General features: G+C 42.8%; 1 protein-coding gene across 2 annotated transcripts in view; it reads left to right on the top strand.

Annotated features, from left to right (window-relative positions):
* PRKG1 (protein kinase cGMP-dependent 1) overlaps positions 1-11307 on the top strand; it is a 1120820-nt gene that overhangs the window by 585856 nt on the left and 523657 nt on the right. The gene's annotated exons all lie outside the window — the stretch shown is intronic.

Genomic DNA, 11307 nt, shown 5'->3' with positions numbered 1-11307 from the left:
CTTGCCCTTAACGGTATTAAGCGGTATTAACAGGAGTGATTCGTGGCCAAGGACGTTTTATGGCTGCAGGGTATGAATTAAATGTGTTCAGCCACTCTCTCCCCGTAGACTTAGAGTGCTTCTGATTACTGTGAACTGATGTGATGCTTTCACCACCGCGGCCCGGGAGGGAGAAGCAAACTGCCTTGTCTTTATTGCTGCTAGTTCAGAAGTTGTAACAGACGTGGGATGTGAGGTTTCTTCCGTCATTTAGCAGGTGGTAGAAGGGACAGGACAGGAAAGGGCAAAGCCAGAATTAATTCCTCCCTCCCCCCTTCCTTCCTTCCTTCCTCCCTCCTTCTCTCCCTTCTTTTTTCTTTTCTCTCCCCTGCCATCCCCTGCCCTCCCCTCTTCCTTCTTTCTCTAATCTCTGCACCCAATGTGGGGGTCAAAGTCACCAGCTCAGGAGATCCTGAGTCTCAGGGTCCACCACCTGAGCCTGCCAGGCGCCCCTAAAACCATATTTCTTAACCATGTTGGTCTGTCCTAGCTCAAGAGCTGTGCTGCCCCCCCAGGGTGGTCACCAACCGCTAGCAGCTCCTGAGTGCTGGTAATGGGGCTGGCCTGGCTGTGAAATTGAACTTTCAGGTGTTCAAGAAAGATCCACAAAGTACATTTAATGATCTGATGGGTTTTATTAAAGGATTCATGAATCAGGCCGCACCCCATATAGCAAGTACTGATTCACTCCTAGGAGTTGTACAAGATGTTTTCTTGTCTGTTTTTGTTTTTGTTTTTGATAGAGGATGGGGCAAGAAAGTTAGCAAAAGAAAAGTGTTGTTCCATAGGAGGGAAAGGAAGGGGTCTCATCCTGCAGATGACCTCATCTTTCTGAGCAGGGTGGAGAGGACCCGGGTGACAGACTCACTGGTGCCCACTGGAAGGCAGCTTTTCTGACTGACCCCTTTACGGCTACCTTCCTGGGAGGGTTGAAATCGCAACTAATTGGGTATTACCCGGATTTGGAAAGTCGGTCTCAGTGACACCATTTTGGGCCTGTGGTTCTCCCCTCTCCCCCCGCCCCTTTTAAATAGTTCTATGTATTTTATATTTAAATATAAAAACTGATATCCAGTTAGACTACTGAAAGCCTTTTTAGCATGTTTGGACCAACTTGGGTATGGAATGTACTTTTGCAATGACAAATTTTATTAAGTCTAAACCAAACAAGTATTTCTAGTTAAAATTTAGCATTTTAATTGAGATGGCCTATATGTGTAAATACATGCAAGACTTTGAAGACTTTGAAAAGTAAAAATATCTCATTAATTATGTATTGTTTACAGCCTGAAATATTTTTAGTACACTGGATCAAATAATATATTTTAACATTAATATCACTCATTTCATTTTTTTAATGTGGTTACTTAAGGAAAATGAAGTTACATATATGGATCACATTCTATGTCTAAGGACTGCACTTCTCCAGAGCTTATGTCTTAACTCCTAAGCAGAGAATCATTTTATTCTACAAATGCCTTTCGAGGGGATGGTGAAACTTGAAGTCACACCCCAAAATTGTGTCATGTAGCTTGAGTATCACAGTCTGATGACTAGAGCCGAAATGACTAGAACAGTTTAGCTCAAATAAGACAGAGCATCCCTTTACCTTTAATAGTTCATCAAAACAGGCTTGGACATTGCTCTTCGCTGAGACACATGAGAACTTATAGCTGCGAGTGACCAAGTGTACTTATATCACCCAATAAAATCTTCTTGCTGATGCCAGCTGGCTGGGTCCAAGGACCCAGAGGGGGTCCTCCAGGAGCAGCCAAGGGGGTGCTTGGCTTTGCACAGGATGGAAATAAAATGTGAGCCAGCAGTAGGTGAGAGCTGAGTTTATTGAAGATCTATAGAGAGCAGTGCAGGTGAGGCACATGGGAGACTCAGAAAGAAAAGGAGCATGAGTCTTGTTTTTGTTTGGGGTCTGGGGTTTTGTGGAGGATGGTGGTCTGGTGTCCGTGTCCCCTCAGGCAACCAGGAGCCATGAGAACAAAGACGAGGGCCCACTTGTTACTCCTTGGAGCCAGGGGTCTTGGCGTGGAGATGTCTAGCTCTGGTGGCTGGAATACGAATATGTTAGCTTCATCAACTCCTGGTCCTTCCTTAGATGTTATCTGTTCTCAAGAAATCACTGACTCCTGATCCCTTACAGGGAGCGCATACATTATCTGCAGTATGAGGCATGTGTAAAGTGAGGTGGGGTGCAGGTCTAGGAAGAATGGAAGCAGGAAAAGGAATAATAAGCAGATTTTTTAGAGTCCTTCAGTTTCCCTGTGTCACTGCTAGTCAAAGAAACAGAATAGCCATGTGCTAGTAAGGTTTTTTTCCTGTAATTCTTTTCTAGGAGGTGAAGTGGGGTGGGGGAGGGGAGCTGAGGCTGGTGTCATTAAGGAAAACTACACACAAGTCAGTTCAGTTTGTATCCTTTCCATACCATCTCTTTACAGAGAGAAGCCTTAACTTTTTTTAACACACATTTTGTGTGTAATTGTGTGTGTGTATTAAACATAATCTGGAGGATGGTGAGAGGCTGTTGGAATGAATTGTCAAGTTCATGAAAGGTGGCATGGCTTATCTGCCGGTTTCCTTACCACTGCTAGTGTCTGACCCCGTGGTCCCCACACTTCAGTGTGCATCAGAACCACCTGGAACCATGGCCTGTTAGTTCAGATGGCTGGGCCTCACTGCCTCCCCTCTCCCCTTACTCAGTATTTCTGGGGTGGGAGTGGAGAGTTTGCATTTCTGACTGGTTATTAGGTTATGCTGATGTCCCTGGTCTTGGGAGCCCACTTTAAGAATCATTGATCTGAACAAATGGACTTGAAGTGCTTTTGTTTTGTTGTCTTCGGTTTCCATTTGTATTGAGTACACTGTTAAAAGGTATGAGGTATGGGTGGTCTTTAGAGAAAACCTCTTACTCTCTTAATCCTGCCCTAGCACAGCTAGTACATGCTGACCTCACGCGGAAGGTACCCTGGGCTCAAACAGTGGGGAAACAGAGTGGCTGAGGAACTCTGGGGATAAACAGGCCGGCAGAAGCCATTACTGTAAGTGTGTGCGCGTTTTGCCATACACTTCCGTATTTTCTGTAGTCCCCTATTCCAAACTGGAAGAATGGTTTGATATGACCCCCTTCATAAAGGACCATACACTTCCGTATTTTCTGTAGTCCCCTATTCCGAATTGGAAGAATGGTTTGATACGACCCCCTTCATAAAGGACCAGTATGACCGAGCACAGAGCTCAATGCCCAGGGCACATAAACTAGTATTTATTATTAGCTGAGTGGCCCAGAATTACTAAGAGCTCTTGGAAACCTGTGTGTATTTCCTAGTACCAACACATAATTTTCACAAATCTACCTTAGAAGAACCTCCATTTTATACTTTGTTCCCATAATGTTTACCCTTTAGATGTTTGTAACATGGCATAGAATCTGAAGACAAATGTGCATGGCATCTTGCATGTTTAAGTGTTGATTCTTTCAATAAATCAAAATACCAAGTATACTGAGAGTGAGTAAACAAACACACCAGAACATAGAGTCAAATGGGGGCCGTTCTTCAAACTAATTGCCTTTAGAAACTGTAAACTTAATCCTTTGATGTTTCTGTTGTTCCAAATGATTTTTAAGCTCCTACCCTGAAATTGTTTCAGGGATCCATTTATAAGTCATGCTGGAAAATTGGTGTCAAAGGTACACCTTGTTTTCAACAAAGAACAGAGTCATGCAACCGAATCACCTGTCTTTCAGACCAGACTTGGCAAAGATAGGGTATGTAGCTATTTCCAAATACCAAAACTTACATCTGAATATGAAGATTCTGTAGACAGTGAGAGTAGAACAAAAGATTCACCATAGACTGAGGAGACAAATTCCAAGGAGAGGTACTGAAAATATCTTTTAAGTTCTAACTGGCCTTTTTTTTTTCCAGATTACTTTTTTTTATTATTATTATATTATGTTAGTCACCATACAGTACATCCCCGGATTCCAATGTAAAGTTCGATTGTCCGTTAGTTGCGTATAACACCCAGTGCACCATGCAATACGTGCCCTCCTTACTACCCATCACCAGTCTATCCTATTCCCCCACCCCCTCCCCTCTGAAGTCTTCAGTTTGTTTCTCATAGTCCATAGTTTCTCATGTTTCATTTCCCCTTCTGATTACCCCCCCTTTCTTTATCCCTTTCTTCCCCTACCGATCATCCTAGTTCTTATGTTCCATAAGATGAGAGAAATCATATGATAATTGTCTTTCTCTGCTTGACTTATTTCACTTAGCATTATCTCCTCCAGTGCCGTCCATGTTGCAGCAAATGTTGAGAATTCGTTCTTTCTGATAGCTGAGTAATATTCCATTGTATATATGGACCACAGCTTCTTAATCCAGTCATCTGTTGAAGGGCATCTCGGCTCCTTCCACGATTTAGCTATTGTGGACAGTGCTGCTATGAACATTCTGAAACAAGTGTATGTGCCCTTCAGGAAATGGATCAAACACACTCTTCCACAAAGTTCTCCCTGACCTTCCCCCTCCTTCCTCTAGGTTGGAGATAAGTTCATTTGCCGTTGCATGTAAACCACCCCTTCTCCGTATCTTTCTGATGATAGTAACTCCTCTACCTTTGAGGAGAATTGTCATTTCCCTTCTTAGCTCTAATATCATTCAAGGATAGAACGACATTCTCCTTTGTCAATTAACAAAGTGCCTTATATTTATTCTTTTATTCTGTCAATATTTATTCTAGACACTGGCAATGCAGCGGTGAAAAAGACACACTCCACTAACACAGAGGCTCTCTGAGTGTGGTCTCTAGACCAGCAGTATGAGCATCGCCCAGAAACATCTTGGAAATGCAAAGTTTGGGGCCCTGCTTCAAACCTACTGTCTCAGAAACCCTTGGGAGTGGGGTGTCTGCACAGAAATCTGGGTTGTAATAAGCTCCCCGGGTGATTCTGATGCAGGCTAAAGTTGAGAACCACTGAACTCAAGGGAGACAATCATAGTTAGATAGTAGATAGATAGACAGACAGACAGACTTTGTCTTGTAAGCCGCTGTATCCTCAGCACCTAGGACAGAGCTTAGCACAGGTAGGTGCTCATTCTATTTGTTGAATGAATGATGAGAGGTGACCTTGGAGTTAGCTAATGCACAAACCCTTCATTTTACACAAGAGGAATTCTGTGGTGTTAAATAGTGTGTCCCCAGTCAGAATGGCAACCTTGTCATTTTATTCCTAGGTCAGTGACAGTTCTTCCATGTGACTGTTTGAAAAATGCAATGAAGCAGCAGAGACACTGATAAGGTCTAGATCATCAAGGAAGACTTGCTGATGGAGCTGGGATTTAAAGGATGGGTTATAATCTGGCCTGTGTCCAAGGAAGTTGAGGAGAAATAGCCAGTAATTAGAAATAGCCAAAACACGAACAGATAGAAATGGCCAAAACATTTTTTGATGCCCTCAGAGGAAAACAAAAACGTAGTGAATAGTGTGATTTAAGATTGTCTTTTAGGACAGATTGTGAAAGGTTTTCAGGGTGAGATCTGTGAGTCTAAACTAGATGTACAAGTCGGTAGGCTTTCTTCCTTCCTCCTGAAACATGGGCACAGAATAATAATGGTAGAGATTTAAGAATCCCAATCTTCTCCAGTCCTCCTCCATGAGATCTTTTGGGCCAGACTCTCCATGTTTTAAAAGTTTTGTTCTTTTTTTTTTTATTTTTTTTTATTATGTCAGTCACCATACAGTACATCNTTTTTTTTTTAATTTTTTTTTATTATGTCAGTCACCATACAGTACATCCCTGGTTTTTGATGTAAAGTTCGATGATTCATTAGTTGCGTATAACAGTGCACCATGCAGTACGTGCCCTCCTTACTACCCATCAACAGCCTATCCCATTCCCCCACCGCCCTCCCCTCTGAAACCNATTATTGACATATTCCCCATGCTGTACCTCCCTGTGACTTCTAACTCGAAACTTGTACCTNTGATCCCCTTCACCTGTTTTGTCCACCCCCCAACCCCCACCACCACTATTGCTTTATCTATAGCTGTGTCTCTTCTGTGGTGGTTTGTTTTGTTCATTTATTTTGTTTTTTTTAGATTCCACACATAAATGAAATCATATGGTATCTGTCTTTCTCTGTCTGACTTATTTTGCTTAGCGTATTACCCTCTCCAGACTCTTTTTCAATCCCTTATGATGTTTATTTATTTATTTATTTGAGAGAGAGAGAGAGCAAGCATAGAGTGCAGAGGGAGAGGGAGAGAGAGAATCTCAAGCAGACTCCACACTGAGCACAGAGCCCAACTTGGGGCTCGATCCCATGCCCCTGAGATCATGACCTGGACTGAAACCAAGAGTCAGATGTTTAACTGACTGAACCACCCAGGTGCCCCAATTCCTTATAATTTTTAATCTGAAGTGTGGTAGTTTACTCTTCCTACATTGAACATCTTCTGCGATTGGCTTCCTTCTTATTACTCACCTCCCACCCCTTCTTCTGTTCACCATTCTTTGTTGGGGATGTCTTTTCTCTCTCTCTTCTCTGTCTCTCACCCTTCTCATCCTCGCATGTCTAAATCCTTTCTGTCCTTCAACACTCACTTCAGAGACTTCCTTTTAAGGTATTGACTTAGCAGCTGGTATTTTCTTCTGCCTTGTGTCAGCGACACTGAGATACTTCTGTTATCCCTTAAGCATAGAACCAGTGTCTGAGTTTTATTCCTCATATTGCATCGCCCAGTGCTTTTTGTATTCCAAGCACTCAGTAGATATTAAAAAAATTAATAGAAGATCATCTTATAATAACAGATTACATATGTTAACCAAATGATAATGTGATGTTTTTAGTTCACGAAACACTTTGCTCTGGGTTCCCCCATGTGGTTTGGACGGCAATAATGTGTATCCTGATTTTAGGGGACTGTTACATAGAGCATTGTCTGACAGTAGACTCATTTAAAATCCAGACACCATTCATGAAAGCTGACTCTGAGCACTAAAGAGGAAGGAGGCCCTCTGATAAATACTTAATAAAATGCAATATTGTATTTAATCCTTTCAGCAACCCTTCTGAGATAGGCTGTCATCCTGTCAATTTACAGCTAAGAGAAGGTCACTACCATGTCCCTGTTAACTGGCAGAACCAGAATTTGAACTCACATCGTTTGACTCAAGAACCAAGCTCTTAAATTATTCCATTAAATGAGTTTCCTAAGGATACATAGCTAGTAAGTGGTAGAGCTACAACCTGAAACCAGGTCTCTTGATTTTAAAATTCCTGTTTCACAATTAGTAGAGTAATCATAGGTTATTGAGGCCTGGACACAATCTCCCTTGGCCTTTTTCCTGATTGTCCCTGAGTGTAACTAATTGCAATTTTGACACCACAATCAGTGCTTGGCAACAGATGGACCATAAGGTATAAAAACTGAAGAAATTGAGAAAATGTTTCTTTTTTTTTTCAATTTGCAGGGCTATAGATAAACATCACATACAGATTTTTTTAAAGCATCCATTTAGATAGGAAATAAATGTGTTTTTCATAAAATGAGAGCCCAGATTTCTCAACCCCCAAATTAGGTTTATCTGTGACATTTTCCCCATTTTCTAAAAATTTGTATTTTATCTTAAATAATTTCTACCTCCCAAAGTGGGGCTTGAACTTCTGACCCCAACCAATCAAGAGTCCCATGCCCCACCCACTGAGCCAGCCAGGCACTCCACTTGATTCTTTAAATGTATTTAATATGCAACAATGTACAGAGGAATACATAGTAAATTTCATTTACTGACACATGAGATGACTCGCTTTGATTGTCAAGAGGAAGACCTCATGAATTTGGAACTGCAGGGAATATGTCNAAATGAGAGCCCAGATTTCTCAACCCCCAAATTAGGTTTATCTGTGACATTTTCCCCATTTTCTAAAAATTTGTATTTTATCTTAAATAATTTCTACCTCCCAAAGTGGGGCTTGAACTTCTGACCCCAACCAATCAAGAGTCCCATGCCCCACCCACTGAGCCAGCCAGGCACTCCACTTGATTCTTTAAATGTATTTAATATGCAACAATGTACAGAGGAATACATAGTAAATTTCATTTACTGACACATGAGATGACTCGCTTTGATTGTCAAGAGGAAGACCTCATGAATTTGGAACTGCAGGGAATATGTCATTCCAGGACTAGAGGCTTGGAAGAGGCAAACGTTTTCCCTGGAAGGGATTGCGTAGTCGAACCCCCCCCCTTTTTTTTAATAGATGAAGAAAATGAGACCCAGGAAACACAAGAGACTTGACAGTCACATGCCCAGTTGCTGGCCTAGCATGAAACGGAATCTCGATGTTCCGATTTCCCATCCAGAGGCAGTTAGGTGAAGGCTTAAGAGTACAGACTTTAATGTCAGAGAGACTTGGGTCGGCTGCCTTAGAACAATTACTTAACCTCTTTGTGCTTCCATTTCATAGAAATGGAATATCATTGTTATGGACCATTGTGTTGAGTACATGACATACTTATTTTTATCATCATTTATTTTGTACAGTCATTATTAATCTACGTGTGTTACATAGAACTGGTAGCAGTAGATAAAGCATCTGAAATGCAAAGAGACTCATTTTAGCCTTAGTGTCTATCTTATTTATTTCTTAGTGTCTATCTTCATCTTTGTCTTTGAAGGGGTTGGCTTGGGTGAACTCACGGTCTACTGTCCGATTATCTTATTTCAAAAATTTGAACTCACATCATTTGACTCAAGAACTCATGCTCTTAAATTATTATTCCGTTAAGCGAGTGTCGCAAGGGTACATAGCTAGTAAGTGGCAGAGCGACAGCCTGGAACCAGGTCTCTTGATTGTAGGATTTCTGGCTGGATAGCATGGCCATTGTCACAGGGGGTAGGTCTGTAGTTGAACGTGGCTCCTGTTTCGGCTCAATCCCATCAGATGCTTCACTGAGATTTTCACTGATCAATGTGGTGCTCACTACGTTCTCATACTAAACCCTAAAATGCACTCTTCAAATACTTAGTTGGCTGAAGTTCCACTTTTTCATTTGCATTAGAAGGGCCTGCCTGAACTCTAACCGTGGAGGATCTGGGCTGGCATGACCCTGCCTTGGGCTGGCACGCAGGGTACCCTCTGAGCGAACGGTCCTGTTCAGGATGTCATTAGCACTGCTGCTTTTGCGCGTGTGCTGACAGACATAGGCCATTTCTTCAAACACGGGAGAAGCATGACTAATTGGAAAAGAACCAGAGCTCCCTTATTCTTGCTTGAGGCTGTCACCTGAAAGAACAGAGGGAGGAAGTATCCTCATAAACTGTGGAAAAGTACAAGCCCCCAAAGCAGGACCTGAATAAAGACATCCTGTTTAAGATAAGCAACTTGTGAGTCTTTCTTCCTGCGAGCAGAACAATCCAATACCCAACTTCAGAGAAATGTCTCAACTGCCATTCCCTTCACCTTCCGGCATCGCTGTGCTGAGGCTCGATCCAATGAGCCTGCATTTATACAAAGTTACAGCAGAGAAGTATTTTGGATTTATTATCACATTTGAATGATCCCCGAGAAACATTATTTCAGCATGCCACTTTGGATTTGCCACCAAGCAATTAGATTCTCCAGAGTCAAAAATTGGCTAAAAATGTAAAATCCAATATTTATAGGAAGGCAGTTGCTAGCACTTTTTGGTTGAAGTCTGGACACGGCCTCCGTCCACGGGAAGCCAAAGGTGTGGGTGGGGGTATGTTCATGACACTCTGCCACGTCTGGGGGCATGCCAGCTGACCTAACAAAATGCCACAGACTGGGGACCTTGGAAAACTGAAAATTGTCTCACAGTTCTGGGGGCTGGAAGTCTAAGATCAAGGTGCTGCCATGTTTGCTTTCCCTGAAGCTTCTCCTTGGTTTGTAGAAGGCTACCCACTCGCCATGTCCTCACATGGCTTTTCCTCTGTGTGCGTGAATTCCTGGAGTCTCTAGCACTTCTTCCAAAGACCAGTCATGTTGGACTAGGGCCCCACCCTTATGAACTCATTGAACCTTAATTATCTATTTAAAGGCCCTACCTCCCAATAACATCGGAGGTTAGGGCTTCAACATATGAACTGGGGTGGGGAGAGGAGAGAATGGACCCAATTCAATCCACAACATGCAGTAATGCCGTCACCTTCAAGAAAAGAAGGAATGGGGGACCTGGGGGGCTCAGTCAGTAAAAGGTCTGACTCTTGATTTTGGCTCAGGTCATGATCTCAGGGTCATGAGATTGAGCCCTGTGTCAGGCTCCATTCCCTCTCCCTCTCCCTACCCTGTGTGCACTCTCTCTCTCTCTTTCTCTCTCTCTCTCTTTCTCTCTCTCTCTCTCATTTCTACCTTTATCTCTCTTCCGCTTGGAGGACCAGATCTCTCTAGTTTTTCTCCCTAGTCTACTGATATTTGGGGGGCTCTTCCTCAGATTTTTTATTTACTTGCTACAGANTTTATTTGACAGAGATAGAGACAGCCAGCGAGAGAGGGAACACAAGCAGGGGGAGTGGGAGAGGAAGAAGCAGGCTCATAGCGGAGGAGCCTGATGTGGGGCTCAAACCCAGAATGCCGGGATTGTGCCCTGAGCCGAAGGCAGACGCTTAACGACTGTACCACCCAGGCGCCCTTCGACCTGTCTCCTATCAGGGAGAGCTTGTACACCACACTCCTCTAAGTCAGGCCCTCTGTCTGCAAAAACAAAATAGTAGCTCCCTGAAGGGGTCATTTCCCTATAAACTTTTAAGTACTGATTTACAGATAGAAAAAAAAAAACAAAACAGCCTGGTATAAAACAGTAAAGAAATGCTTAGCTGCCCATTCACAATCTTCAGAAAGCTCTCGCTACATAGAATGTATGATTTTTCTTGATGGGGAGGAAAGCATACATTTTTAAAATATCAAACTCTTCCATCGCTCATCTAAAAATATCGAGACTTCTGTTCTTGACAGTTTAATGAGACAATAAATAGCAACGATTCTTTGGTTTACCGTGCTCTTCATTACTACCATCTGACATTTACCTTGGGCTGGCTGCGTCTACTTCCTCGCAGAGCTGCACAATGCAAGAACTTCCTCCCACTCACCCCCAAGCTGTGTGCCAATCCCCCTCTGGCTCCGGGGGACAAAACAAGGCCTGCAGGGAAGCCAGGAGTTGCAAATGACCTATTCCTCTGGAGCTCTGCCTTTTGTGAGCTCTGAGAATGGAATTGTGCATGGTAGCCT

The sequence above is a fragment of the Ailuropoda melanoleuca genome, chromosome 6, assembly GCF_002007445.2.
Source record: "Ailuropoda melanoleuca isolate Jingjing chromosome 6, ASM200744v2, whole genome shotgun sequence".
NCBI lineage: Eukaryota > Metazoa > Chordata > Mammalia > Carnivora > Ursidae > Ailuropoda > Ailuropoda melanoleuca.
Note: the sequence above shows the minus strand (reverse complement) of the source record. Positions and strands in the feature narration are given on the sequence as shown.